The sequence below is a fragment of the Pleurodeles waltl genome, chromosome 4_1, assembly GCF_031143425.1.
Source record: "Pleurodeles waltl isolate 20211129_DDA chromosome 4_1, aPleWal1.hap1.20221129, whole genome shotgun sequence".
In the NCBI taxonomy this organism is placed as follows: Eukaryota; Metazoa; Chordata; class Amphibia; order Caudata; family Salamandridae; genus Pleurodeles; species Pleurodeles waltl.
This window is the reverse complement of record NC_090442.1, coordinates 27326715-27353036: the sequence shown is the minus strand read 5'-3', so window position 1 is coordinate 27353036 and position 26322 is coordinate 27326715. Positions and strand designations below refer to the sequence as shown.

General features: G+C 48.8%; 1 long non-coding RNA gene across 1 annotated transcript in view; it reads right to left on the bottom strand.

Moving 5' to 3' along the window:
* LOC138288419 (uncharacterized) overlaps positions 1–24825 on the bottom strand; it is a 40886-nt gene extending 16061 nt beyond the window's left edge. The window contains exons 1-2 of the long non-coding RNA XR_011202391.1: positions 24639–24825; positions 17479–17517 (exon numbers count right to left, since the gene is read on the bottom strand). This is a non-coding gene — a long non-coding RNA (uncharacterized lncRNA). The remainder of the gene's footprint in view (positions 1–17478; positions 17518–24638) is intronic.
* Positions 24826–26322: the final 1497 nt, after the last annotated feature.

The window sequence follows — 26322 nt, the reverse complement described above, 5'->3', positions numbered from 1 at the left end:
GTCGGTGAATGGCGCCGGGAAGGCGTCATGACAGGTTCTCCGGATCCACTGACGCCGCAGATGGATCCATCAGCACCATGGAGAAGGCACCCGCATCCGATGCCGACATCCGACCCCATCACCTCCAACACCAGCATCAAAGGTCTCTCCCTCGACGTCGAGGGCTGCACTGTCGGCAGAGGGGCCTGACTTGAATTTCCAGCCAAACAAAATGGTATAAACGGCGTCGGTTTATATGGAGCTGGAACGAGATTGAAAGCAAGGCGACCAGTGGGGCCAGCCGGCGCACCACCTCCCGGAGCCATATTTTGAAAAATCTGGAACATGGCATTAAGGAATGCCGCAGGATCCGTACCCGGAGCCCGGAACGAAGGATAAGCCTGTGGAGCCGGTGCCGGGCTGGACTCTTCAGATTCAGGATGCACTGGCGAAGCCAGATGACTGAGGATCCACAACTTCAAAGACTGACGGGGCCGGGGACGTTTGCGGCGTCGCAGGTTGAGGGGGACCCAGTCGGACTCACTTCCAAAGACCTTTGGTGCCAGGACGATGGAGACCTCGACCAACTTCTGGACTGACGTCGGGAGTCACGATGACGTCACTTCTTATGGGATGACTTTCCAGAAGAGGACCGATGGTGCCGCTTCCTCTCCTTCTTGGACCTTGCAAAGAAAAGCTTTGACTCGCGTTCCTTCAATGCCTTCGTATTCATCTTTTGGCAGTATCCGCATTCTTGGAAGTCGTGATCGGAACTGAGGCACCAAAGACAATCGTTGTGCGGATCAGTCACAGACATGCAACCTCCACATTCCCTGCAAGGCTTGAACCCCGACTTTTTCGGAGCGGACATTCTGGAAATACACAAAGTATACCTTCCGAAGAGCTAATGATACAGGTAACAGAAAAGTAACCGTTATCGGAGGCACGGAAAAAAGTGAACTGACTTCAGCACGGCGGCAAGGACCTCTTATTGCCACGATGACATCACGCGGAGCCGGGCAATTGCGATGTCCTCGCCGTGGCGCAGAGCTAGAGAGAAGTTTCCGTTGAATGCTGCGCATGGGGAGAATTCATTAGGTGAGGAATCCACAGGTAGTTGTATCCATCAGAAATGCAGTTTTAAGAATAAGGAGCCGCACAGAACAGCTGTGTAATGGCTCAAAGGAAGCACATATCAGCTAAGTAAGAACAACATTACGGTCTTACTGAGGCGTGATAAAGTGGGGGGGGTTTACAAATGGGTAAGACCATTAAGTAATCTACCCACAAGAGGAGACTTAAAAAGAGAATGTTTGTCCGCCAACATTAGGTAGGCTGAGAGCCGCCAAGTAACCTTTAAACAGTGCCAATGCAGAGCCCTACTGGGTGAAAGATATGATGAACCAAAGAACTGCAGAGAAAGAAGCGGGGGGTGGGGGGAGGGGGGCGGTGGAGGAAATCAAGAGACTTGTTTCTACACCATGACACAAATTGATGCCGACAAGCGTATACCATTTTGGTGGAGGGACTCCTGGTTGCCAAGATAAACTCACAGACTTCATGTGGAAGGTCAAAAGCCGTCAACTGCCGCCGCTCTATCGCCACATGGAAGGCGAAGATTGGACAGCTTCAGATGGAGACCCATCCCCTGCTGCTGCACCAGAAGTGCCTCCCTAATTTGCAGTCTGACTGGAAGATCGGTGGCCATGCTCAATAGCTCTGGATACCGTACTCTCCGTGCCCAATCTGGAGCCACAAAGATTACTTGGGCCAGAAGTGGTATTTGCAGGAAGGCGTAAAGGAAGCCAGAGATCCACTCAAGACTAAAAGCGTTGCAGAGCGAGTGCAGTCATGAAAACTTCAGCATGCAAAACAGCTGACATTGAGTGCTCTCTACAGAGCCGAACAGATAACCAAGGCTCTCCCCATTTGTGAAAGAGACCTTGCACCTTTTCTAGATGTAGACGCCATTCTAGATCGACTGACTCAATGACTGCATTTGTCTGCTCTGACGCTTGGGGATCACACCAGATGTTGAACCACCAGTGATATGCCCTGATGTGCCAGCCATGTCCAGAATCACAGAGCCTCTTTATAAAGGGTCCAGGACCCTACTCCACCCTGTTTGTTGCAGTACCACATGCCAGTAGTGCTGTCTGTGAACACTTGCACTACTTTCCCTTTGAGAGAGGGAAGGATTTCAATGCAAGCGTGATTCCCTGGAGCTCCAGAAGGTTGATGTTGGGCCCAGAATCCGCATGAGACCAGAGGCCTATGATCTACGCCTCTGCTATGTGGCCGCCCCATCCCAGGAGTGAGGCATCTGTCACTACTGAGATATCTGGTTGGGGAAGCAAGAGATCCAGATTCCAAAGCCACCACAGCAGATCTTTCACAGTCCCCTCCGAGATCTAGACCATGTCGGAGAGATTACACTGATGCTGTGCCCACTGGAACTTAAGTCCCATTGAAGAGCCCGCATATGCCATCTGGCATGTGTCACTAGCAGGATGCAGGACGCCATGAGGCCCTGCAGCCTCTGAGTTGTTTTCATCGAAAGCCAGGATAGAGGCTGAAACATCAGAATCATAGCATGAATATTCTTGATTCGCTTTTTGGGAGGATAGGTCCGAAACTGCACTGTGTCCAGAACAGCCCCGATTAAACGGAGCATCTGATAGGAAGTCAGGTGAGACTTTGGCATGTTTATAGTGAACCTCAATGTATGCAGGAGGTTCGCCTTAGTCTGAAGGTGGGAGACAACTTTCTGGGGCGTGTCTGCCTTCAACAGCCAGTCATCGAGATAGGGGAAGACCGAAACCCCTAACCTGCGCAGATGAGCTGCAACCACCGCCATCACTTTTGTGAACACCCGAGGGGTGCTGGTAAGGCCCAAAGGGATCACAGTAAATTGAAAGTGCTCGTGATCTACTAGGAATCGTAGACAGTACCCGTGGGCAGGCAGGATGGGAATATGGAAACAAGCACCCTGCAAGTATAACGCTACCATCCAGTCTCCTGGGTCTAAGGCAGACAAGACATGAGCCAGAGTGAGCATTTTGAACTTCTTCTTGCAGAACAGAATGAGGGCCCGAAGGACATAAGTCTTTGCCTTTTTTGGGCACCAGAAAGTAGCAGGAATAACAACTACAGCCTACTTCTGGCACAGGGACCCTCTCTATGGCACATTATGGCGAAGAGAGCCGTGACTTTCTAGCAGAGAATTGCCAGATGATCATCTGGTAAGGGGCCGTAAGATGGAGGCATGGCCGGTGGGGATTACCCCCTTTGTATGATATGCAAAACCCACCTGTCTGTCGTGATGGTCTCCTAGTGGGGCAGGTGAATGCGAATCCTGCCACCAACTGGTATATGAGGGTGGGTACGGACTAGGAAGGTTTGGAGGCTGCACCAGGGTGGAGTGGGCAAACCTGTGTTTTCCTGTCCCATGGGCCTGCAGGATTCTGCATCCCCGGTGGCTGTAAAAGGGACCCAACAGGAAGCCCGTTCCGTTGCCACGAAAGTGGCAAAATATGGACTGTTGGTGGTGAGGTGAAACAGAGAGGCCAAGGGATCGAGCCATAGCCGGCACTCAAACCTCTCATGCGCTGAGTCCGCCTTGTCCCCAAAGAGACAGGTGCCATCAAAGGGCATGTCCATGAGGGTCTGTTGGACATTTCCTGGAAAAACAGATGCCCTCAACCAGGCATGGCTCCTCAAGGCCACCGTCAACGCATCCCATTTACCTGTAGAATTGGTTGTGTCCATTTCACAGGGAATGGTGAACTTAGCTGCATCTCTCCCATCAGCAAAGGCGTGGGAGATGTTAGCCCGGGTCTTCTCCAGGATCTGCGGCAGAACTTGCAGGACCGTATCCCACAAGCAGTGGTTAAAGCAGCACAAAAGGCATGCAGTGCTCACCGACCGCAACGCCAGACTGGAGGAAGAAAACCTCATCTTCTTACCAAGTTGGTCTTTGATTCTCTATCCGGGGGAGTGGAAAGTAATGCACCAGATGACAATGATGCCTGGATGAAAAGGCTCTCAGGTGAGGGGTGTTGGGCCAGGAATTTAGGGTCGTTTGGAGCAGGCTGATGGGGGCGAGCAATTCTACTGTTTACAGGAGCCCATGTTCTGGGTCTGGACCAAGTACCCGGAAGGACATCAATGAGGGCTTCATTGAAGGGGAGGCTCGGCGGTAGAAGCCCCAGCTTGAAGCACCTCCGTCAGGAGATTCGTCCTGACCGCTACAGTGGACAGCTCCATGTCAATGACCTCAGCCACCCTACTGACCACAACAGAATAAGAGGTTCCCTCCGCCGTAGCCACGGTAGGATGAGAATGCATGCCAGCATCTGGAGAAGTATCTAGACCATTAGCTTCACCCTATTCCTGTGCCCAGTCCAAATCAGGGTTATCTAGCTGGTATTCTAAAGGGTCCAGCGTCCCCTCCTATCCTTTCTTGTATTTGTACCCAAAGTAATAAGGGTCCAAACCCAATCTGGGGTGAGAACCACATCGAAGTCAGAAGCAGCGTCGGCAGGCACCGTTCTTTCTCCGGGTCATCGTGGGTAAGAATTGGGTCAACGTCGATCGTGTGCACCACCAATGTCAGAAGCACTGATGACCTAGCTGGTGTCGGGGAAGGTCGCGATGGCACGACCAGGGTCAGCAAGGATCCGGAGGGACCACTGGGGGCAGAGGCCAAAGACGCTGGCGTGGAACCAAAAGGGCCCTCATATGAACCCCTAGGCCTCGAAGGTGCCACAGAAGGGTCAGAATGACCAAATATGAGGCGCATGGCCTCAAAACTCCTTGAGTTTGGCAAGGGTCGCCCTGGCTCACGGAAAATTGGGGAGGTGCGGAGCACAGCAAGGACACTCCTCCCACGTCGCATCGGCTGAGCGATGCGGTGAAGTTGGAAAACGCCTGGCCTTCTTTGACGACTTCTTTCTCTGACCTGAATGACACGAATATTATGATGATGAGTGGTGGTGACTCCGCGAACAGTCTCAAGACACTCCTCATGAGTGACACCATGAACGATGCAGAGTCGAGCGTCGGGCCTTCATGAGCTTTAGGGACCGCTCCCTCAATGCCTTCGGGTGCATGGCCTGGCACTCAAAGCACAACTTCGGGTTGCACTACAAACACAAACGGACCGGATTCCGATCTGTCCCCAACATCATATGGTGACAGGCCTCGCAAGGCTTGAACCCGTTCTTCGGGGACATCATGATGCGCCAAGGGTCAACACAAAAAACAGACAAAAGGGTCCAATACACTTAAAAAATTAACAGGGTATCTCTTCTCCACATCAGCGTGTGGCACAGAAAAGAACGGACGTCACTATGCCGATTTCCTCAAGTAGTGGAACTAAAATGTTGTGGATGATTGCATGGCAAAGTAGTGGCTTATGGAAGGTAGGTATCCATACACAGACTTTTGAAAGGTTTCTCTAATGGAAGGTAAACCTCAGTCAATTTCGAATTACTTAACTTTTGTATGATACAACAAGATACAAGTAGGAAAATACAGGTCTGGTTGAGATGGGAACTGGGGGCAGCAAACAACACTCTACAGCCTTTTCCCCTGCTTAGGTCAGACTTTAGAATGACAACATGGTTGAGCCTTTTTTGGGCGTTTCAGGTATGAAATCACAAAGTGTCCTTTTCACCCTTGCTACGTTCTCCAGAACATATGAAGTGGAGGCTGCCGCTTCTGTAACAGTAAGACTTTCAATGACAGGCAAAAGAAAGTGAAGGAAAAACACAAGACTTCATGTGGTTGTCTGATGAGGAACAAAATACGCAATGTACTTTACCCTCTGGATTTGGAGGATAAACAATTTCTAGTACCAAGAAGTTTTATGACTCACATTGTATGGATGAAGAAACTGGTTCTTATCCAGTCCGCCCAATGAAATCAGGTGATCAGAAGATGAGCTGGAATCCAAAGGCACCTAACAGTGAGCTGTAGCCTCGGAGTTCTGAGCAGTATCCACCAACTGATAGGGAGTAAGAACTGCAAGTCCTTAGGATTCACAAAACCTATCGGTCCTTGAGGTGGGCAGAAGACTTTAGTAGGAGTGTGAACCTCTGGGACCATGTGTAGGAAGTTGGCTCTGTGTATACTATTTCAAATGATGAAATAGTCTGCACAAATTCCAAGGTTTCCCCTTACAGGTAAGATGGTGGCAAAATCAGATAATACTAATGCACTATTTGTGGTAGTGTGGTCGAGCAGTAGCCTTATCAGAGAGTAGTGTTAAGCATTTGTTGTACACACACAGGCAATAAATGAGGAACAAAGACTTACTCCAGTCCAATAGGTTTTTATATTGAAAAATATTTTCTTATTTTATTTTAAGAACCACAGGTTCAAGATTTACAGTTAACACTTTAAATGTAAGGTACTTCACTTAGATACTTTAGGAACTTTGAATAAAAGCACTATCATATACAGTGTTTGTAAAAATGGCAATAAGCTATTTTCAAAATGGACAGTGCAAAAATCAACAGTTCATGGGGTAGGTAAGTAAAGGTTAGATTAGGAGGTAAGTAAAACACTTTCAAGTCTCAGTTCTGGGGAATAGGCAGCCCACCGTTGGGGGTTCAAGGCAACCCCAAAGTTACCACACCAGCAGCTCAGGGCCAGTCAGGTGCAGAGGTCAAAGTGGTGCCCAAAACACATAGGTGCCTATGGAGAACAGGGGTGCTCCGGTTCCAGTCTGCCAGCAATTTAGTACCTGCGTCCTTAGGGGCAGACTGGGGGGGGATTGAGGGGGAGGCAGGGAGGGAGGATTGGGCGCACAAGTAGGCATACAAAATACACCCTCGGCAGCACAGGGCCAGCCGGGTGCAGTGTGCAAAGCAGGCGTCTGGTTTCAATGGAGGGACCTGGGGGTCACTCTAGTGGTGCAGACAGGCACAGGGGGTGGTTCTTGGGACAGCCACCACCTGGACAAGGCAGAGGGTCACCTGGGGGTCACTCCTGCGCTGAAGTTTGGTTCCTTCAGGTCCTGGGGGCTGAGGGTGCAGTGTTGGTTCCAGGCGCCGGACCCTTGTTGGAGGTCGCGGTCAGGGGGCGCTTCTGGATTCTCTGCAGGCATCGCTGTGGGGGCTCAGGGAGGGGTTGTCTCTTGTCACTCACTGGCTCGCAGACACCGGGTAGTCCTCCCTGTAGTGTTTGTTCTCTGGATCTTGAGCCAGGGGCGTCGGGTGCAGAGTGTGAAGTCTCACACTTCCGGCGGGAAACGTGAAGTCTTTGAAAGTTGCTTCTTTGTTGCAAAGAAGTAGCTGGTTTTGAACAGGGCCGTTGTTCAAGGGAGTTTCTTGGTCCTTTAGTCCAGGGCAGTCCTTTGAGGCTTCAGAGGTCGCTGGTCCCTGATGGATGCGCCGCTGGTTGTAGGTTTTCGAAGTTGGAGACAGGCCGGTAGGGCTGGGGATAAAGAAGTTGTGGTCGCCAGTCTTCTCTGCAGGCTTGTAGGTCAGCAGTCCTCCTCGTTTCTTTAGGTTGCAGGAATCTGATTCCTGGGATCTGGAGTGCCCCTAAATACTGAATTTAGGGGTGTGTTTAGGTCTGGGAGGGCAGTAGCCGATGGCTACTGTCCTGGAGAGTGGCTACACCCTCTTTGTGCCTCCTCCCTGTGGGGAGGAGGGCACATCCCTAATCCTATTGCCCCTAATGCCCATTGCTTCACAGCTTGTGTGCTGGTGGGGAGAAAATGACTAAGTCGACATGGCACTCCCCTCAGAGTGCCATGGCTACCTCCCACTGCCTGTGGCATAGGTAAGTCACTCCTCTAGCAGGCCTTACAGCCCTAAGGCAGGGTGCACTCTACCACAGGGGAGGGCATAAGTAATATGCCCATACAGTGGCCAAGCAAAACCTTAGACATTGTAAGTGCAGGGTAGCCATAAGAGTGTATGGTCTGGGAGTTGGTCAAACATGAACTCCACAGTTCCATAATGGTTACACTGAAATCTGGGAAGTTTGGTATCAAACTTATCAGCACAATAAATGCACACTGATGCCAGTGTGCAATTTATTGTAACATACACCCAGAGGGCATCTTAGAGATGCCCCCTGAATGCCAACCAGAATTCTAGTGTAGGCGGACTAGTTTTTGCCAGCCTGCCACAGACCAGACATGTTGCTGGCCAGGAACAAAGCCTGTACTGGGTGGAAGTGCTTCTCACCTCCCCCTGCAGGAACTGTTAACACCTGGAGGTGAGCATCAAAGGCTCATCCCTTTTGTTACAGCACCACAGGGCATCCCAACTAGTGGAGATGCCCGCCCCTCCGGCCACTGCCCCTACTTTTGGCGGCAAGGCTGGAGGAGATAATGAGGAAAACAAGGAGGAGCCACCCACCAGTCAGGACAGCCCCTAAGGTGTCCTGAGCTGAGGTGACCCCTGCCTTTCGAAATCCTCCATCTTGAGTTTGGAGGATTCCCCAATAGGATTAGGGATGTGCCCTCCTCCCCACTGCGAGGAGGCACAAAGAGGGTGTAGCCACCCTCCAGGACAGTAGCCATTGGCTACTGCCCTCCCAGACCTAAACACACCCCTAAATTCAGTATTTAGGGGCTCCCCAGAACCTAGGAAACTAAATTCCTGCAACCTAAACCAAGAAGGACTGCTGACCTGAAGCCCTGCAGACAAGACGGAGACGACAACTGCGTTCGACCCAGCCCTACCGGCCTGTCGCCTGACTCAAAGAAAACTGCAACAGCGACGCATCCGACAGGGACCAGCGACCTCTGAAGCCTCAGAGGACTGCCCTGAACCTAAGGACCAAGAACCTCCTGTGAACAGGAGCCCTGTTCAAAACCAGCTACTTATTTGCAACAAAGAAACAACTTCCAAAGATTGCACATTTCCTGCCGGAAGCGTGAGACACTACACTCTGCACCAGACGTCCCCGGCTCGAGATGCAGAGAACCAACACCACAGAGAGGACTCCCCGGCGACTGCAAGCCTGTGAGTAGCCAGAGACTACCCCCCTGGGCCCCCACAGTGACCCCTGCAGAGAGAATACAGAGGCTCCCTCTGACCGCGACTGCCTGTAACAAGGGACCAGACGCCTGGAACCAACACTGCACGCGCAGCCCCCAGGACCTGAAGGAATCGAACCTCAGTGCAGGAGCGACTCCCAGGTGACCCTCTGCCGAGCCCACCCAGGTGGTGGCTGTCCCGAGAAGCCCCCGCTGTGCCTGCCTGCAACGCTAGAGTGACCCCTCCCCCATGGTTCCTCCATTGTTTTCAACCTAAAACCCGATGCCTGCTTTACTCACTGCACCCGGCCGCCCCTGTGCCGCTGAGGGTGTATCTTGTGTGCCTTCTCGTGTCCCCCCCCCCCCCGGTGCTCTACAAAACCCCTGTGGTCTGCCCCCCCAGAGGACGCAGGTACTTACCTGCTGGCAGACTGGAACCGGAGCACCCCTGTTCCCCATAGACGCCTATGTGTTTTGGATACCTCTTTCCTGTGCACGTGACCAGCCCTGAGCTGCTGGTGTGGTAACTTTGGGGTTGCGTTGAAACCCCAATGGTGGGCTGCCTATGCCCCAAACTTGAGACTTGTAAGTGTCTGTCTTATCTCCAAAACTAACCTTTACTTACCTCCCCCAGGAACTGTTGATTTTTCCACTGTGTCCACTTAAAATAGCTTATTGCCATTTCTACAAAGACTGTACATGATATTGTGTTTATTCAAAGTTCCTAAAGTATCTATGTGAAGTACCTTACATTTAAAGTGTTTGATGTAAATCTTGAACCTGTGGTTCTTAAAATAAACCAAGAAAAGCTATTTTTCAATATAAAAACCTATTGGCCTGGAGTAAGTCTTTGAGTGTGTGTTCCTCATTTATTGCCTGTGTGTGCACAACAAATGCTTAACACTACCCTCTGATAAGCCTACTGCTCGACCACACTACTACAAAATAGAGCATTAGAATTATCTCTTTTTGCCACTATCTTACCTCTAAGGGGAACCCTTGCACTCTGTGCACACTACTTCTCAATTTGAAATAGTATATACAGAGTCAAGGTCCTACATATATGTACTCCCTTAAACATACACTGCAACCTGCCCATGAGGCTACCAAGGGCCTACCTTCGGGGTGCCTGACAAGTAGTAAAAAGGGAAGGTTTAGGCCTGGCAAGTGGGTAAGCTTGCCAAGTCGAATTGGCAGTTTAAAACTGCACACACTAACACTGTAGTGGCAGGTCCGAGCCATAGTTACAGGGCTACTAACGTGCTGCAGGCCCACTAGTAGCATTTGATTTACAGTCCCTGGGCAACTCTAGTGCACTTTACTAGGGACTTACCAGTAAATCAAATATGACACTCATGAATAAACCAAATGGTACAAGCTCTATATGGAGCACTTGCGCACTGATTAGAAGTGGTGAAGTGCACAGACAATAAACCATCAAAAACGGACCAGAAAAATATTGTAGGAAGGCAGCAAAACGTTTGGGGATAACCCTGCAAAAAGGGCCATTTCCAATATCACACCTGCAGGAGCTGATGGTGAGCCTCAAAGGCTGAAGCCTCTTGTTACAGTGCAATGGGGCACTCCAGCTAGTGGAGTTGTCCGCGCACGGACAAAGCCCCACTTTTGGCATCAAGGTGATCAGGAAAATTATGGAAAGCAGGGAGGAGTGACCCCCCCAAAACTCACCCCTCCCCCTGCCATCTAAAGCTATGGCCATCCCTAGGGTGTCCAGAGCGGAGGTTGCCCCCCCCCCCCTTCCTGCAGAATCATCCATCTTAGTTTGGAGAACAGAAACCAATAGGGTTAGGTTTGCGTCCCCCTCCCCAAAGGGAGTGGACACAAGAACGGGGTGTAGCCACCCTCTGGGACAGTAGCCATTGGCTACTGCCCTCTGACCCCTGTAACCCCCCTAAATCCAGGATTTAAGGGCTTACCTGAACCCAGCTCATGAGATTCAGGCTGACCTGACAAGAAAGAAGAAGGACTGCTGAGCTGAACCCCCAGCAGAGAAGACAACGACAACTGACTGCCTCAAAAAACCTGCACAAAAACAGTGAGGCATCCAGCGGGGCCAGCCACCTTGACCAAGTTATAGAAGTCTGTCCTGCACCCAAAAGGACCAAGAACTGCAGTGGACAGTGGCCCTGTCCAAGAAGGAAACATCCAGGGACTCTGGCACACCTCCAGACACGCAAGTCCTGACCACCCTGCACCAGACACCCTACGGCCGGTGACCACGTGGCCCAACCAGCTAAAGAATCATCAGGTGATTGTGAGCAAGTGCCCACCCTGGGTTGACCTTTCGACCCCCCCACAAAGATGCCTGCAGAGGGAAGACCGAGGACCCCGACCCCTGAACGCGAAAGCACTGGATGAATATACCCGCACTGTGAGAGACTGGCACCTTATTGCAGTACACCCCCACATTTTTGCCTGGTTTCCGAATGCAACTTGGACTGGAGTGCACTGGGATCCTGCTAACTAGGTTCCCGGTACCAGTGTTCTTTACATAAAACATTTTAAAAGTGATTGGATACATCTTTAGCTATCACTACAAGTCCCTAGTAAAAAGGTAATTAGGTACCCAGGGCATGCAGTACTTTGGATAAGCCCCTGGTGGCAGTGGCACTGATTGTGACAACCTCAAGGGACATGCATCAAGATGTGCACAGCACTGCCATAGCAGACAGTCTCCTGCTGCAAACCTAAAATACAAACTCTACTTGGCACACTACCTGTGTGCCCGGTCCACCGTACACTGCATTAACTATGGGTAAGACACCCCTATAGCAGGCCTTACAGACCTAAGGCAGGATACTCCATACTATATGTGAGGGCACAGCTGAATGAGCAGTATGTTCCCACTGTGTCCCTGGCAAACCTGGGATATAGTGAGTGAATAGAGCTGCCATTTTAATGTATGTGCTGGACACTGGCCAACACGAGATTCCCAGCAAAATAATGGCTACTCTGAACCCTGGGTTGTTTGGTATCAAACCACTCCGAATGATTAATTCAAACTGGTACCAGTACTGGATTTATAATAAAATGTACCCAGGGATCACCTTAGAGGTGTCCCCTGCAAAAGCCAACTATCCTGGCTTATTTTCTGACTGGTTTCATCCAGCCTGCCACACCCACACAGTCCATATACAAACCTTGGTGGAGAGCCCAGTCTCCCTGGTTCGTAAACCAATGCCCTCCCTTGGTGGAGGAGCTAACCACCCACTCCCCCAGGAACGTGCAAAACCCCGTTAGTGAGCTTCAAAGGGCTACAGCCCCTGAAACTCGAGCCTCCAGGCCTGCTGCTAGCATCTGAGGGGTTGCCACTTTGCAAAACACCCACTTTTTGAGTGAGCAAAGGTGGGAAACCACACAAAGATTAGGAGTGGCGGCCTAGCATGCACCACCTCTAAGGTGTTGTCTGCGAAGTGGACCCTCAAATTCAGTTTCCTCCATCTTGAAATGAAGGAAACTAGCCAATCAAGTTTAGGGAAGTCACCCTTCCCAAAGGAAGTGGACACTAAAGTGGGTGGAGCCACCCATAGGTAAGTGTCCCATTGGACATTACCAGGTTTCCCCTAGAACGCCCACTAAATTCTGTATTTATTGGACATCCCTAGAACAAGAAATCAGATTTCAAAATACAAAGAAGACCTGCACCAAAGAAGATCCAAAGCAAAAGAACTACAGACCTGTTGCACAAGAAAAGGCGCCAAACCCTACCTGCTGCACCCAGGACCTGCAAATTGCTGCTGTGGAGGAGCTGGACACTGGACCGAGCCCAAGAAACCCAGGTAATATCCAGGCTTAAAGAATCACCCCAGATATCCCTTTTGAGTGGAGGCACCACTCAAAAACCAAGCAAGATCCAATAAGCCAGTGAAGGTGGCTTCACTGGCTGGCCGATATGTCCACAACCGGAATTTGCAGCCGGACCCCACGACACACTAACTACCGTCCCGGACGTGACCTACAAGTGTGCCAAGATTGGTGGCACTGTGCCCTCCAGTGGCCGAGTTACGCCAATTCCCTGGGACAACCTCAAACCAGCTCCCCAAGAGCTGAAAGGATCAGGAGGAAGCTCCTGTAGAGGGACTTTAATAACAACCTGGGACCTACCACCAGAATGCTCACAGTGTCCTGTAAGCAGCCAGAGAGACTCACCTCCAAAAGGACTCAGTTGCGCACAGCTCTGGATCTCACCCCGCATCCGGCCGCTCTGCGCCCGCAACAAGGAACCAGCTGTGCTCCACTGATCCCCAAACCCTTGCGACCTCGACAGCCCAAGGGAACCCCCAGAAACCATCTTTTCCAAGTGGCCCCTACAGGTGGCCCTGTGCCAAAAGCGTTTCCTACACTGCTCCCGCCAGAAACGGGAGCCGCAAGAGGCTCTCCGGCTGGTGCAAGGTGCCTATTGACTGCTGCGACCACCCTGCAAAAAAAAAAGAAAAAAAAAAAAAAAACACAAAAGAGACTGGTAACTCAATTGTACGATTTTGAATGGTAACTGTACATTGATTCCAATGATGCGTAATTATGGGCAGAAAGACTAACTTTATTACACCTTTTAAAACTAATATATAAAAAAGTATTTGAAAGATCTTGGTCTTAAAAATTAAATAAAACTGAAGTATTTTTATAAACTCTGGTCTCGAGTTATTCATTGAGTGCATGTGCTGCATGATTGATTTTGTGAGCACAACAAATGCTTAGCACATTTCCTGGATTAGCCTAACTGCTCGACCAGCTACCTTAACAATTGTAGCATTAAGTGGTCTAATTTTTGCTCATGGAAACCAAAGTGTGGTCGCCTGGACCCACTGCATAGTGTGCCTAGGTTTGCACACTGCATAGAGGGGCCAGCCTCCTCCAGATGCCTAAAAGACCACTGCACCCACAGCCCCCAGAGAACCCGACCTCCGGCACAGGTACATTCCTCCCTGTCTAGCTTAGGGTTTGCGCCAGACGACCCCCTGGTACTTATATGCAGCATCGGAGTGACCCCCGGGGTCTCCTCACAGAGATCTATTGGAAAACCAATGCCTTGTTTGCATCCTGCACCCAGCTGCCATAGTGCCACTGAGGGTGTGCGTTTGATGCCTCCTTGTGGCCCCAACAGTGCCCCTCTAACCCTCCCCCTCCTAACCCCAGGTCTGCCCACCAAAGAACAGGTACTTATCTTCTGGCATATCTGATTCAGAGTGCACCCTGTCTCCGTAGGAGCCCACTTTAAAATGGCTCAAATGTGACCTCTGCACCCGAACGGCCCAGTGTTGCTGGGAGCTTTGGGTTCACTTGAACCCCCAGCTGTGGACTTCCTAAGCCCCAGAGACTGAAACTGTTAAGTCAAGTACTTACCTCTAAAACTGTGCTTTAGTTTCTTCCCCAAGGATGTGTCCTGAAAATTGCAGTGTCAACATTTAAAATAGCTTTATTGGCATTTATTCAAAAACTGTATGCTATATGAATTCCATTCAAAGTATTATTATTGATATATATGTGAAATAATATCTATTGATGTAATTACATGCAAAGAGAATCTTGTGATTCTAGAAATAAACAAAATTTATTTTTCTATATATAAACACCTACTGGTCTGTAGTTTAGTCATTAAGTGTGTGCTTCTTCTATTGTGTCTGTGTGTAGAACAAATGCATTTGTAGTATCTACTTTAGCCTCTGTGGAACACCTGGAGTCTGTGCATGTCATTTTGATATAGTATATAAAGAGTGAGCTTCCTACAAAGGGGGACTGACTGAGTTGGCGAGGTAGCATGTTCCAGGTCTGTGCTGCGATGTAGGAAAAGGATCTCCCTCTGGCTGCATTGTTACCAATTCTAGGGGTGGCAGCAAGGGCAACTTGTGCAGAGCGGAGTTACCGGTCTCTGTTTGGGTCTGAGAGACTCAGTTGGTGCACGAGTCGCTGAGTCTGAGTGGCTCTGTGAGTGAGCGCATGAGTACCTCAGTGAGTGTGAGTGCTTGGGGATTCTCTGAGCAGGTCTGTGTGAGTTCACGAGTGCCTCTGTGGGTGCATGAGTATGTGAGTATTGTAGGAAGCAGCATATATAGTGAACCAAAACGAGGTACACTGCGCAAAAAGTCAAAGCAATCAGAGGAACAAATTACATCCCAAATGCTCCTTTTTTCGGTAGTGTGGTCAAGCGACTCCTACGGTAAGTGAGACACACACTGAAAGAAATCACAACAATTTATAGTAATAACATTTACTTTTATATAAAGTCTGATACTTTGATTTATTAATTTTTACAGCTTGCAAAACTTGATACAGTGCATTTTTCAGATGTGGTAAAGTTATCCTATGAAGGAAGAACTAGCACTGCATACAGGTATAGTAAAGCGACTTACGTGATCAATCTCCTGGACTTCGGCCACACGGACCATTCACCTCAGGCAGCAGGGTGCATGGGTACAGCTCAGCGTCAAGTGCCCCATGTAAGTCTATGGGGATCGGTTTGGTCACAAAGTTGCTTGAGGGATGGATTGGGAGTCCACATCAGAGGAACCCACGTGGGTTTCGAACCTTGAGACCCTTAGGCACGTAGGGACACCACCGATCCACTTCACCTCAGGCTGTGGGGTGCAGGTGCAGTGGTGTTTTATCGCATCAGGTCTGGTGCTGGAGTTCCTTGTGGTTGTAAGGAGCCCCGCAGAAACAGTCTATAGGCATCGACTTGGGGTTTAGTCCGAACAAGCCAACAAGTGGCATCAGGTCTCACGAGGCAGAGAGATGTGGGGACAGCCTTGGTCCTCTTCTCCTAGGCCCAGGGCAGACGGGTGCAGAGGTGTCCTGAGACATGGGGTCTTTGTCACTCACTGTTGCTAGGGGTCTGCAGAATCAGGATCAGGCTGCAAACGCTGTCAGGAAGTCCACATAGGGCAAGCTCTGGGTAGGCTGTGTCTGAACGGCCTGGGGACCATGGTGACACCACTGGACCACTTCAACTCGGGCTAGGCAGCTCAGCTGCAGTGATGTTGCCCAGTGTTGGGTTTTTGGCAGTCAAGGTCCTCATGGTTCTTCCTTGGGTGCCTGCAGATGCAGGGCAGCAGCTCCTGTAATCCAAAAGAGTTCTTCTTGGTGATTTGTGAAGCACGGACAGCGCTCCCTGATTTTTGGAACCTGCAGTGGAAGGACAGGTCAGATGCTCCTCAAGGGCCAGGCGCAGCAGGCTTGGCACCACGTCAGTCGTGCTTCTTAGGTCTATGGTTTTGCAGTCTTGTTGCACACTCCTTTTGTGTCATGGAAGAAAGTCAGAGAATCTGTGTAGGAAAGTGCCCTTGTTGGCATGGTTGCCCCCCACTTTTTGTCTGATATTGGTGATAACTTGACAGAGCGTGATGGGATCCTGCTAACCAGGCCCCAGCACTAGTGTGCTTTCCCAAAACTGTAGCATTGTGTCCACACAACAGCACACCCTTGGTACACAGTTAAGTCCCTTGTAAAAAGTACCCACGGTACCAAGGGCCCTGTTAACTGGAAAGTCCCCAAGTGCTGCAGCATGACTTATGCCACCCTGGGGACCACTCACCTAGCACATGCACATTGCCATTGCAGCTTGTGCGCGCTGGTGCTGAGAAAAAGGCAAATTCGACATTGCACCTCTCAGTGTGCCACACCACAAACCACTGCCGATGGTATACGTAAGTCAACACTCAAGCAGACTTTACAGCCCTAAGATAGGGTGCACTATACCATAGGTGAGGGCATACCTGCATGAACAATATGCCCCTAAGTGTCTAAGTCCATTCTTAGACATTGTAAGTCTAGTGGGGCCATATTAAGTATATGGGCTGGGAGTTTGTCATTATGAATTCCACAGATCCATAAACTAAAGTCTAGAATGTTTGGTATCAAACTTGTCAGCACAATAAACCCAAACTGATGCCAGTGCTGGTTTTATTGAAACATGCACCCAGAGGGCATCTTAGAGATGCTCCCTGTATTTACCCATTCCTTTAATGCAGGACTGACGGGTCTGCGCCAGCCTACCACGAACAGACAAGTTTCTGATTCCATGGGGTGAGAGCTTTTGTGCTCTCGTAGGCCAGAAACAAAGCCGACCCTGTGTCCGTGCTTCACACCTCCACCCTGCAGGAATTCTAACACCTGGTGGTGAGCCTCAAATGATCAGGCTTCTTACCTAGAAGCAGGCCTGATTCTGAGTGCCCCCAGTCGCCATAGGTTCCCACTGTAAAACCCGGCAGCAACGTTGACCTCTGCATAAAGCCAGCCCCGTGTGGCTGGTGGAGGGTGCTTGGCACTAACTCAAACTCAGACCCATGGTATTATAACCCCCAGAAAATGGAACTGTAGGTCTGGTACTTACTGCCATAACTGTACTTTCTTTTATTCCCTACGGAACTGTTCCTGAAAATTGCAGTGTGTCAACTTTTAAAACATATTTGCTATATTCACATAAGCCATTTATATTGCCAAATTAAAACAAATAGGTATTGATACATATTTTGGATACTTACTTGTAAATGTGCTTTCCTTGCAAATTGAATCTTGTGGTTCTAGAAATAAATGGACAAAAACAAGTTTTGGTATCTAAAAAGAATTGCCCTGAAATTAGGGCTTTGAGAGCATGCTTCATTTATTACCTGTGTGTACAAAAAATGCTTTGCACTACCCTCTGATAAGCCTAACTGCTCGACCACAGTGCAACAAAACAGCATTAGTATCATATTTGTTGCCTCTAAACTCTGGTGAATCCCTGTACAGACTATATCTCAATTTGATATAGCATATCCAGAGCCATCTTCCTACAATCTTGTATCAGTGGTTCCCCTAAATAGTCAATTTAGGGGGCGGTATTGAGAGTGAAGGGCAGTAATCACTGGAGTACTGTAGGAATCTGGCCTGGTGTGTGCTAACTACCTATGGTATGATCACCTTATACAAGGTCCATGTATCCCTTATGAGTGAAGTGGAGTCAGTGTCAAGGAAGCCAGGCTCTCTAAAGGTAGCTGTGGATAAGTAGCCAAGCAAAGCTCTCATGCAATACCACTGTAGTCATACAGCACTTACACAAATGAAAGAAGGCACTCAGTGCTACGAAAATAGAGGCTCTTTATTAGAGTAATACAAACACTAGTTAGGCAATACTCTAATTGTAGGTAAGTAAACATACTACACATGTACAGTAACAATCAGGAATAGGCTTAAAAAGCAATTGAGAACACTGAAAAACAGCAGACAAAACTCTAGACCAGGGGGAGTGGGGGTGGGGTGGTGTTGGTGTTAGGTGGATGCAGGAGTTGGTCGACGGTGGAAAGAAGACGGTCAACACTGGGGCAGGTGAAGAGTTCCTGGCTGATGCGGTCGACGTCCCACGCTGGATGAAGGATTGCAGTCAGTCTGTGGAGTGAAAAAAAACACATACAAGACCTGAAAAAGGAAAATATCGCAGTTGCTAGCAGTGGAGCTGTTGGGGTCCAGGAAGGCCAAGTGAGGGGGAGAGGGAACTAAACCCACAGGGGATGTCCGTAGCGACCCTCAGCAGTGCAGAGAGTCCAAAGAAGAAGATGCAGCCCACACAGTTGACTCGCAGGCAAGGAGCACAGGAGTCACGGTGAGGCCCATGCAGGACACTTAAAAAGGAGTCCCACGTCGCTGAATAACCATGCAAAGGGCTGAGCGTCACAGGGAAGAGTGATGTGGACAGGAGCAACACAAAGACTGAAGTTCCCCTGAAGGCGGTGCCATCAAGCCTTGTCAGTTGCAAGAGACACTATGCATGGAGAAGGGAAGGTCCTACCTTCACCCAAGTTGGACAGCTGGTAGGGAGGACGCAAAGGACCACCAACTGTGATGCAGGATCCACACAGTTCCATAGAAGAGGAGATCCATGCAGCCGGTCATCATTGCAGCAGAATGCCTGCAGATGCACAGGAGCGACTCTCATTCCACGGGAAGTTTGCTTCTTAGGGCAGACTGAAGACTCGCCACCCTCATATGATGCACAGCCGGGGAAATGTTGCAGTTGCTAGAAGAAGCCAGAGAAACAATGTTGGAGAGCAGAGGCGTAGCTGTAGATGCGGACTGTAGGTCCCTGTGGAGTCCAGCTGCGGTTCAAGAGGCCAGAAGTTTCAGTAAACGATGCAGATGATTCCTGCTGGAGTCTTGCATGTCAAATCTGGGAACCCACCCATGAGGAAGACCCTAAATAGCCCTGGAAGGGGAACTGGTCACTTAACCACATGGCCACTAAGATGCCCCCAGAGGCCTCTGCCCACCCTAAGGTCAAGATGGCAGAATCAAAGGGCCATCAGGAGGAGCTCTGGGCACCAACCCTGGGGTGGTGATAGACAGGGGAGTGGTCATTCCCATTTCCATTGTTCAGTTCCAGGACAGAGCAGGGATTAGGGGTCCCTCAACTGGTGCAGATTGGTTTTATGAAAGGATGGCACCAATGGTGGCCATCAAAGCATACCAGTGGCTTGGCGAGGCTACCCCTCCCAAGTCATTTAACACCTTTTTTCTACCCAAAGGCAAAGGGTGTTGCCTCCGTCACCTAAAGGAAATTCTTTTGTTCTGCCTTCCTGGACTACAAGTCGGAAACGTTTGATAACAAACATGCCCATGTTCAGAGTTACCCTTATGTAGCTGGCAAAGGTAGTGACCTATGTCCAGTACACGTGTGAAATGGCATCCCCGCACTAATGAAGTCCAGGAAAATGGAGATGAGTCTGTGGGGGAATCTCTGCTCATGCAGGGGTGCCCTCCGACATCGGTACTTGCAGCAGGCCCTCTGGGCTAGGAGGCCCTGCCTTAGGAGTGACTTACAGGGACCTGGTGCAGTGATCTTCAGTGAAAGGGTGCATGCACCTTTACATGCAGGCTGCAATGCCAGCCCTGCAAACACATTTTACATAGGTCCCCATGGGTGGCACAACATGCTGCAGCCCATGGGGAACCCCTGGTGTCTCCCCGCCCTGGGCACCATATACTAGGGACTTACATGGGGGCACCAGTATGCAAATGTGGGAGGTATGAAGTCATAGCAAACAAATGTTCAGGGGGAGTGCACAGTAACTGGGGTCCTGGTTAGCATACGGACAAGCAAAAAGTGGGGGTAACCATGCCACAATAAGGGTACTTTGCAACAGCTACATACCCTCGAGTCACAACACCCTGTAGCTGAGCACTTTCTGTGGGGAGTGGGCAACACCATGTCCAGAGGTCCTAAATTCCACCAGACACAAGTAGAATTTCCTAGGCTGTGTCCATTTCGGGCTGGTCACCCTAGGGGTGTGTCCAGCCTCGAAATGCAAAATGCCTCCTACATAGCTAATGTTCCTGAATATCCAGGTGCCAGATGGGGTCTGGGGGTGGGCATCTCCCTCTCAGAGACTAGATCTGTCTTGGAATGCAGATCATGCTATGGGAAGGGGTGTCCAACACCTCACCCTGAGAAGCTTTGTGTCTGACCTCCAAAGAGCAAAGGATCTCACCCCTGGATCTCACTCTAGTCTGTTGGTGGCAAACTGGCTAGAACAGGTCAGTTAGCTCAGAAGCAGTTGTTATGTTTTCAGGAGGAAACTGTAAGGTACACTCTGGATGCGTGCATTAATAAATCCATCGCCAGGGCTTATAAAACATGAGAGGTTCAACATCCCTATTTTCATTCAAGACATCATGGAGCTGGGCAACTCGTATTAATCAGTGGCCAACACATCTATTTAAAATGGATTCCCTGTTCACCTAATATATCTAAGAAACGACAGACCTAGCAGGGGCATATCTTCTCTTGCAGATATGACCACGCATATAATAATATGCACCCTGCCTTAGGGCTATAAGGCCTGCTATAGGGGTGACTTACAAATATTACATGCAGTGTTTTGGGGACATGGCAAACAGTCCATAATTTATGTTGCGTTTTCACTTTTAGGGGGCACCTTGTCAAGCAGTCTGCATGAGGTCAGTGCTGGGTCCCTTAGAGAAGAACAAGTTCTGCTACAGCTCTTAGCGACCCTCTGCAGTACCGAGGCACTCTAGGTAACACTTACTATGGGACTTAGAAGGGTGCTACAGAGCCTTATCACTTGGGATCAAGGGATCAGGTGTCTTGTTTTGGGGAAAGACTGGCACTGGGGACCAGCTTACCAGGAAGCCAGTGAACTTCAGTTAAAGCTGCATCAAAACTTGGCAACAAGTTGGGAGGGGGCAAGGGACGGACAGCTAAGTACAAGTGTGAGTATGACTTTTTTGTGATGTTCGTTAATTGGTTGCAATGTTACACAAGGAGGACGGGCTGGGAGTTGAGATTAATTTGTGAGTATGGCACGTGGTGCCAGAAAAATCTTGCCATTGAACGTATTATGACCTGGCCTAAGTTGTTAAATATAGGGCTGCTCAGTTCCAAGGCAACCAAGACTTACTTGGTTTCACCTTATCCCATTTTCTTCTACCGTCCTACTCTTCCTTTATCCTTATTTTATCCTTGCAGGTTCATTTTCTTCTCTACTTTCTCCTGGTGATTGCTTCTCTATGACCCTGTTCCCCTTCCCATTCTGCCTTTTGCTCTTTGGCCAGGTCACTGGCACACTGGTCTACATTCTAAAAGTTTTAACATCTCATTTTCAGGGATAGAGAGGTCTTTCCATTATTGTAACACGGGAGCAGCTCACTACTATTCATGGAAATAATATGTGTGACACCCTCACATTTACAATATGAGGTTCTATTTTGATGTATGTAGGAAGTTGGCTCTGAATATACTATCTCAAAGTGAGAGATAGTGTGCACAGAGTCTAAAGGTTCCCCTTAGAGGTTGATAGTGGGAAAATTAGATAATTTGAATGCTCTATTTTTTGGTGGTGTAGTTGAGCAGTAGGCTTGTCAGAGGGTAGTGTTAAACATTTGTTGTACACACACAGGCAATAAATGAGGAACACACTACACTCAAAAGACTTAACCCAAGTACAATAGTTTGCCTGCAGAACATCAGGATCCCTCGGCGCCGGCGAAAAGTGAGGGCTACTTTGAGCGACCTCAAAAACTGAAGGGACCAGTGACAACTCCGGACTCTCCTGCTGAGGCATGACAGTAGGACTCATCTCCCATGTCTTCTGGCATCGTGAAGATCGAGACCTCGACCTCGATCGGCTCCGCTCCGAACGGCGCCGAGAGTCATGATGGCGCTGCTTCTTATGCTTTTTGGGAGAAACATGGAAGGAATCCTTTTTACGGCCCTTCTTCTTTGCTTTGGCTAAGAAGAGCCTTGCCTCGCACTCCTTCAGAGCTTTTGGATTCATGCTCTGACACAAAGAGCAACCTTCCACATCATGCTCTGAACTAAGGCACCAAATACAGTCCGAGTGGGGGTCGGTCACTGACATCCGACCCCCGCATTCTCTACACAGCTTGAAACCGGACTTCTTCGGAGGCGACATTGTAACCACCAAAAATCGTTACAGTTAACAACGAGCCAGGAAGAAAAACCATTGGCGTCGAAGGCACGGAAAAAAGGAAAACTGATGTCAGTACGCCGACAAGGACCTATTATTGGCACGTTGACGTCAGACGGAGTCACGTGGAGCCATGCCATTATGACGTCCTCGTCGACATAGACAGCTAGGAAGAAGACTTTCCGTCGGATGCTGGCGCAAGGATCCAATTCATAAGGTGAGGAATCCACAGGTAGTTGTATCCATCAGAAATATATTTTAATTTATTTTAGAACCACAAGATTCAACTCAGGTTACTCACGTTATCGCAGTCGCATGGGAGTCCCCTCTGCGGTATTTGTTTTCTGGAGCTCGAGGTGGGGGCATTGGATGCAGAGTGAGAAGTCTCACGCTTCCGGCGGGAAGGGAGAGTTCTTTCAAAACTTGCAAAAATGTTGCAGTGTCCTCAGAGGTCGCTGTTCCCCGACAGATGCATAGCTGTGCAGTTTGAGTCTGGGGACAGGCCGGTAGGGCTGGAGCCAAGTCAGTTAGTGTTTCCGTCATCTCTGCGGGGCTTTCAGGTCAGCAGAACTTATTTGTGCAGGTTGCAGGAATCTGATTTCCTGGGTTCAGGGTCGCCCCTAAATACTCAATTTAGGGGTGTGTTTAGGTCTTGGGGCAGTAGCCAATGGCTACTGCCCTTGCGGGTGGCTACACCCTCTTGGTGCATCCACCCTGAGGTGATGGGGGCACATCCATATTGCTTTTGGGGGCATCTTCCAATCTCAAGATGGAGGAATTATAAAAGTTAAGCGTCACCTCAGGGCACCTTAGGGGCTGTCCTGACTGGTGGGTGGCTCCTCCTTGTTTCCCTCATCATCTCCTCCAGCCTTGCTGCCTAAAGTGGGGGGGAGTCCATCTCCACTAGCTGGGATGCCCTGGGGTGTTGTAACAAAAGGCATGAGCCTTTGAGGCTCCCCGCCAGGTGTTACAGTTCCTGCAGGGGGAGGTGAGAAGCATATCCACCCAGTACAGTCTTTGTTGTGACTTATCTATGCCATAGGCAGTGTGAGGTTGGCAAGGCACCCTGAGGGGAGTGCCATGTTGACTTAGTCATTTTCTCCCAACCAGCACAACCAAGCTGGCAAGCAGTGTGTCTGTGCTGAGTGAGGGGTCTCCAGGGTGTCATATGGCATGCTGCAGCCCTTAGAGACCTTCCTTGGCAACAGGCCCTTGGTACCAGGTGTACCATTTACAATGGACATATCTGTGTGCCAGGGCCGTGCCAATTGTGGGTACCGGTTAGGGAAAGAACACCAGGCAGATCTTATCCTCCAAACCCACCCTTGCTGCCATCCACAGAATCAGGAAGAGCACATCTGAAGGCAGATGCTTTTCTTACCTTGTAGCCCAGTCAAACACGCTTCCACTCAAACTCAGACATGCAGACTCACTGAACCAGCTCACAAAGGATCTAAAGACATGGATCGCAGAGTGTGCAGCACGTCCGCAACAGCTATTTGAGCCTCCATGGGTGATAAGCCGCCCTTTAAAAGCGTCTGATTGCTCAAATGACTGATGTGTGCAAAAATACCTTTATTAGGAATGAAAAACTTGCCTAACAATAGCTTTACAAGTATGTCTCAATAAAAACATAAAAGAAAATAATTGTTTTACCTAGAAGTTATTTTGAAAGATTAGCAACACATAACTCACCCACTGTTCAATATCAGTCATGTTTGGCCACTAGAAATGGCTGCCAATACTCTTTTTAGTTTTGTTAGTTCCAGAGTGACCTCCAATTAGTAAAAAATGTGTTTTGCCAATTCTTCACCAACGATAACTTGTGCCTTCTTCCCCTTTCCTACAAAGAACACCTTTTCACCTAATTTGCCAAAAAAACATGAGAACGTTTAAAGGACGATTTCTATTTACTGCAGATGTTGCACGAGAGATACATTAAAAGCACGTAATATATATATATATATATATATATATGTGTATATATATATATATATATATATATATATACACATATATATACACACACACGCTAACAATCATTAAAAATATAAAATATAATGAAATGAATCAGACTAAACAATATTTGTTAACACATAAGTAGGTAGATCAATATAATTGAAAGGATCACCAATTCATGAAGCTTCATTCAAACAAGTACAGTAAATTGTATGAATGTATAACAATTTTCTAATTCCAAAGTAATTTGAAAAATAACTTACCATCAATGGTGATTTTTTTGGAAAGTCTCCGTAATCCATGCTTCATTATTTTACTGAAATCATCAGGGTACACATTACTGCGTATATAAAATTCAGAATCTGGTTGTACTTTGTAGCATCCATTGTTCTTTACAATAACAAAATAAATATAAACTGAAGAAAATCTAAACATCGTAATAGTAAAAAAATAAAATTACATGGATGAATATACGTTAACAAAGGTAAATAATGTGTTCCTCTGATTGACAATTTGCACCCACACATTCGTTTTTTGAGAATGGATACCATAAGAATATCTCTCCACAGTAGCTGCCTCCGCTCTGGTGGGAGGAGCACATAAGCCATCAGAAGTCTGCTTCTTCGCCAAGGCATTGCACCTTTTAATAGGAAGAAAAAGATAGTTGGAGATGGTCCTCTTCTCTCATCAGCTTGCCTAATTTTCACAGCAATTAAGCCAATAAAAAGCTGATCATCCATTTAGCGTTGTTTAGTACAATGAAGTACCGCTGTGGGTCAAATATATGTAAGAATGAGGAGGTAGAGAAAAAGTCGTCAGGACAATATTTAGACCAACGTGAAAGAGTGAACACTTTTGGAAAAAGAGAACCAGCTTGCCTCAATAGATGGTAGTTAAAATGTGTGGCTACAGAGAGGGTTAGATGCTCGTTAACCCTTATGTAAGAAGTAATTACGGGAAAAAAAGAATATTGTATCGTCAACAAACCTATAGGTCCTCATTATAACCCTGGCGGTCGGTGTTAAAGCGGCGGTAAAACAGCCAACAGGGCGGCGGTAAAAAAAATGTAATCACAACCGTGGCGGAAACCGCCAACATAGACAGCCACTTTAACACTCCGACCGCCACGTGGGTACAAACAAACAGCATGGTGGTCACCACCAACAGACAGGCGGAAGACAATGTACCGCCCACAGTATCATGAGAGGCCAATCCGCCACCTTTTCAGGGGTGGATTCAACGCGAACAAAAACACGGCGGAAAAAGAACTTGGAAGGAAAAATGCTCACCTCTACACACCATACGAGGAACCAGGATGCCATGGAGCCGGAACTCCATATTCTACCAGCCATTGTCTTCCTGCTCCTCTACCAGGAGCACGAACGCCAGCGGCGAAGACCACAGTGAGTACTGCACCTACGACACAGGGGAGGGGGGAGGGAAAAGAGTGACACACACACGCAACACCCCCACCCTCACCAACTACAACACACACACACATAAATACATGTTGATACATTACAGTTACACCCCCCAAGGCCCCCGGAAGAATGCAAGGACAATGGAAATGATTGTAACGATTCTGAATCAATAAAAATCAGGTACTCATAAATATATATACACACTATTAACAAATATATACACCAAGAATTAAAGTCCATGTGCTGCACATACATAGTCCGTGGACCACTGGGCCCAAAATGCATGGGCGAGGCCCACACAAGATATCCAATCAAAACGGAGCGAACACTGCAGGGGCATCAGATCGAAATACAACAGGCACCTCAGGGGGAAGGGAAGGGGGGGCACCTCAGCCGGATGAGTGCACAGGGCTCCATGCCCATTGATGTATCCTGGGGAGTGCAACGCCACAGTCTCACAAGTCTTTTCAGTGGGTGGTTTGCCCACTGCTGCATCCTGGGGAGTGCAAAGCCACAGTCTCACAAG